Raw genomic sequence first — 5,633 nt, 5'->3', positions numbered from 1 at the left:
AAAAAAAGAAAATATATATAAATATAATATATAATTTATATATATATATTATATAGATAAATTAAAATATATATATATCAAAAAAGAGAAAATAAATTGCCAGAAAAATTAGGAAACATACACTTTAATACGAGAGAAAAAAAATATCCCCAATTTTGCTTTTCCCACCGGGTTTGTCAGTGTTCTCCCTGTTGTTTTACTGAGACTGGGAACTGACCTCATGTTTCGCCTCCTGTTTAAACCAGGTCGTTAAAATTTTGATTACGGGATCAATTTTTGCTGTAGTGTTACTTTTTTTTTTTTTTTTTTTTTTTTTTTACCTTGTGTACCTTAACGTAAGCTAGGTGCGTTTTGGAATAGACTTAATTTGTATATAGACTTTGTCTGGTATTACTTTTTTTGCTGTTCTTTTTTTTTTTGGTGTGTGTGGGTTCTTAGTTTTAAAACAAAATTAGGGAACACCCAGGACAAACTGGGGCATAAACGAATCAGGAAACGCGGGAAGAATAAGCACAGGAAACAAAAATAGATAGTACAAACTCATTCAATCGTTTATAATCAAACAGGTACTAAAGAAAAGGGGTTACAGTTTCCCAAGTCACCCATTTTACTTATATGTTTTTTCATATATATGGCATTATGTAATATAAAACTATACAGAATAGGTATATTAACATACTATATATATTTATATTTTATTATATTTTTTATATAGTTTTAAAATATTTTATATTTATTTTTATATTATATATGTGTTGTGTGTGTTTTGTGTGTGTGTGTGTGGGTGTGTGTTGGTATACATATCATTTATGTATATATTAATATATATATTTTTAAAAATTAAAAAGTTTATATATAAAAATATATATATACATTTTTTATTTTTTTTAAGATAATATATATAATTATATATTTTAATAGTGTTTCAATATTAAATTTATATTTTATAAATTATATAATATATATATATATATTTTATATATTATTATATTATATATTTTTAATTATATATATATGTATTATATTTATATATATTATATTTTATATATTATATATTTATACATAATTATAGTTTTAAAAAAAAACATATATATTTTGTATTTTATATATATATAGAATAATATATATATTTTAATTATATATAAAATATACATGTGTGGGGTGTTTTGGTGTGTTGTGTGTGGTGGGTGGGTGGATGGGGGGTGTGTGTGTGTGGGTGGGTGTGTGGGGGGTGGGGGGGTTGTGTGGGGGCATGTGCGTTTATTCATCCGTGCGAAATCCCATGAGTGATGAAAACTACACCTGCAGAACAAAAGGGCCCCAAATGGGGGAAGCCGAACCCAAAGGGTAAAGCAGCGCCTTTCCCAACCCGAGCAATCCCTTGGACACGATCTCGGCGGCGAGTCACGGAACCCCTAAAAAGACCCCGGTCTGGGGAAGGGGAAACCCGTTTCGGATGGGGGAACGGTTTCCTTTCGCCCCCTTCTTTCCCCGGAGGCGAAAAAAACCCTTGAGGGTGGGGGGTGTTCCGAAGGAAGAAACTGAAGAAATCTGAAGGTAATTTTTTTTTGTGGGGTTATTTTGGTAGGTTAAAAAAAAAGAGTAATTATTTTTCAGATTCAAAAGGGGAAATTGATTCGGATAAAAGGATGTTGCAGATAAAAAGTAAATCAATAAAAGATGTTAAGGGAAAGGGGAATCTAAAAGGGATCGTTTATATACTATATTTTATATATATATATATTATTATATATATTATATATATATATAATATAAAAAATTTATATATTTTTTTTTTTTTTTTTTTTTTTTGTTTTTTTTTTTTTTTTCTTAAAGGAGGGAAAAAAGGGACGTGATTCTGTGTCAAAAAAAAATCATTGATATACACATGGATTTTTTTTCGGATTCCCTAAAGGCCCAAAAGGGTTTAAATTTTTGAAAATTTCCCAACGTGACAGAATCTTAAAAGTGGGGATCGGGACCTAAAAGGGGAAAAAGGGGAGAATCAAGGAATTTTTGGTATCAGCCTAATAAGAAATCCTTTAATCTCATTTTTTTTTTTTTTTTTTTTTTTTTTTGTATGGTATATAACATTCCAATATTCTCAAACGGAAAATCGCGCAATTTATAAAGATTATGTAATTCATCAGTAAGACTATTAATGGGCTATGATTATCAATGAAAATATGGTGCAACAGCAGCAGTAGTAGAAGTAATAATAGTAGTAATAATTATGGTAATCATATTGGTAATGAAGATATTAAAACATGATAATTAATAATGTTAATGAAAATGATCATGATAGTGACAATAATGAATCATAAGTATATTGATTAATGCTGATGCTGATAAAAATCATAGCAATGATGATAATGTTAATGATCTAACCATACTGATAAATCTATTGACTATGATAATTAATGATAATGATTATACACATAATGATAATCTAATGACAATGATAATAATGATAATGATAATTCTTATATGATGATGAAAATGATAATAATGATGTTAATAAAGATAATGCACTAATGATAATGATAATGGAAATGTAAACACCATTACAAAAAGGATGATAACAAATGATTATGATAATATGCTAGATAAGGATAATAATAGTAATCATGATGATATTATTGCCTAACAATAATAATAGAAAAACAGTGGAGACAGTAATATAACGATACAAACGATAAAAGAAAGATAACATATCGCGAACAATAACAAAAAATTTTCGACCATAACAATAATGAAAATAAAATGTAGCTTACTCCCCCCCCGTCCCCCTTCCCCTTCCCTTCCCCCTCCATCTTCTCTTTGAACTCATACAAAATTTACAATTAAGGATTTTAAGGTGAATGCCAGTACCCCCATTACTATTAGAGGAAGCATCTCAACCTTAGCCGAACCGGATTTTTTAATTAACAATATCATGTAAAGTGAAAGTTTATTTAATTTACGTGTTGTTGACTTAGTTAGTACATACCACCCTTTCTCTTAGAGTTTAATTGTTGTTATTAAGATCGTTTTCTCGTTTTGTGTTTTCAAAAAAATAAAAGTGTTAAAAATGAAACTATGTGCCATATGATAAAAAAAAAAAATGAAGAAGTGATGTGATTAAAAAATCTAAAAATGGGTTATGATAAAAAGAACTAAAGATAAATAAAAAATAAAGTGATTCAAAAATGTGTATATGATTAGACTTTCGGTTATTTTACGCTCTGAAGACAAACTTTATACTAGCAATCGGTGATGAACTACCCAAGCTTTACGAGAGTTAAAAAAATAAATAAATAAATGCAATAAAAAATGTTTGCGTCATCGAAATTCCTAATTGTCTTATATTTGTGGCAATTATTACGAAGAGTTTTGGCGAAATGATTTAATGAGATGTGTTGTCTTATTAACTAACAATATAAGGTTTCCATCTTTTTATTTCGTGGCTAATTATTGCTTGGACCTCCCCCTCCCCCACCCCAAATTCCCTGAGACGCCCCCCCCTCCCTCCCTTTGACCCCCTTTCTAGACACTATGACTGTGACCCCTTTACAGAAACCTCTTGACCCCCTGTGGACCCCTTTTCAGACCCCCATGACCACAGGGACCCCTTTTCAGACTCCTTTTTTCGTCCCTGGACCCCACCCAGGCTGAGAAAAACACAAATGCTTGCGTAAGGCTAGGCTTCACCTCCTCGAGGCTCTGGAATTTCAATAAATATAATGTACTTACGCAATCTCCGAAATATATTGTTATTGGGTCTCTCTTTAGTAATAGGAATTTTATATATTTACGAATTTATTTATTTCTTAATAGAGGTAAGAGATTATGTAAATACTAATAGTGATTTGTCTGTGATAATTTTGTCTGAATGAATATGATTAGAATGGCAGTGCCAGTAATGATGATTATCATGGCAAGAGCATGATGATAAGAATATGATTATGATAATGATGATAATAAGGACAATTATGATTATCATTATCATAATTTAGGTTTTGCTCCTTCTGCTATCATCATCATCATCATCATCATTGCCGTTATTATCATAATCCTTATCACAAACATTAAAATCATTACTGTTATCATCATCATCGCCATCATTATTACGTGTGTCTTTCATTTCTTTTTCTAATGTCCTAAGTCCTTCATTAGATATCTATAAAGGTGAAAGGATATGCCATTCTAAGTGGGAAATCGACTCTACGGGTGTGCAGTTTTCGAATTTCCTTCGGCGCGATAAGGATTTTTTTTTTAATCCTTTAGGATGAGGTGGAGTATACTACTATTGTTGCTGCTGCTACTGGCTCCTACTATCACTGCCATACTCTAACTTCTACTACAAATACTATTCCTATCTACTATTTGCTATACTACTACTGCTGTGCTGTTGTGTACTACTACCACTGCCACTACTACTACTTCTACTACAACTTCTATTCCTGCTACTACTATTGCTACTACTACTGCTATTGCTGCTGCTACTACTACTACTACAACTACTATTCCTACTACTACTATTGCTACTACTACTACTACTACTGCTGCTACTACTACTACTACTACTACTACAACTACTATTCCTACTACTACTATTGCTACTACTACTACTACTACTGCTGCTACTACTACTACTACTACTACAACTACTATTCCTACTACTACTACTGCTGCTACTACTACTACTTCTATTACAACTACTATTCCTACTACTACTATTGCTACTACGACTACTACTGCTACTGATGATGATGATGATGATGCTACTACTACTACTGTCACTACTACAAATTCGACTACAATTACTATTCCTACTACTACTACTGCTACTATTACTGCTGCTGCCGGTACTGCTATTATTACTACTACTGCTGCTATTACTACTACTGCTGCTGCTGCCGTGACTACTACTACTACTGTTGCCGTTGCTACTACTACTACTATGACTACCACAATAGCTACTACTACCATTTTTGTATTTTTTATTTGTTATCATTACCATTGAAATTATCAAAATTGTTTCTTAATCAATCCATCATTATTAAAAGAAAAAACATTTACCCCCCCCCTCTTCCCTCCCATCCCTTCCCCCACCCACTCCCACAAATCTTTTCCCCCTCCACCACTACCCTCAAAGCACTCGCCCACACTACCACCCACCGGGGGGGTCCCACCCAACCTCGCCACACTAACAAAAAAACCCCACGCCCACCACTACCCATCTCACACCCTTCCCCCACCCACCACTACCCACCTCGCCCACCATTCACTACCCACCACGCCCACCACTAACCACCTTCAACACCATCATGTCTAAACCCACCCACAAACCCACCACCACTACAACCCACCTAAAACCTACCCACAACCACCCACCTAAACCACCCCACCCACCACCCACAACTACCCACCCACACCCACCCACAAACCCCACCCACAACCTCCCCACCCCCTACACCCCCCACCCACCCACCACAACCCAACCGCCCTCAGTCCCGCCGCGTTGTCACACAGAGCCAAGACAGATAATGGAAACAAACGAGCTGTCTAAAGGTTCCTGAAATTATTCTCGAGTGGCAGGGGTGGTCTTTATGCGTCTAGGTGATTCCTGCGCATTGGCGCCTAACAAAGTG

This window comes from Penaeus japonicus, unplaced genomic scaffold (genome assembly GCF_977035675.1).
Source record: "Penaeus japonicus unplaced genomic scaffold, GWHDUDI00000001_assembly GWHDUDI00000007, whole genome shotgun sequence".
Taxonomy (NCBI): domain Eukaryota; kingdom Metazoa; phylum Arthropoda; class Malacostraca; order Decapoda; family Penaeidae; genus Penaeus; species Penaeus japonicus.
This window is presented reverse-complemented; position numbering follows the sequence as displayed.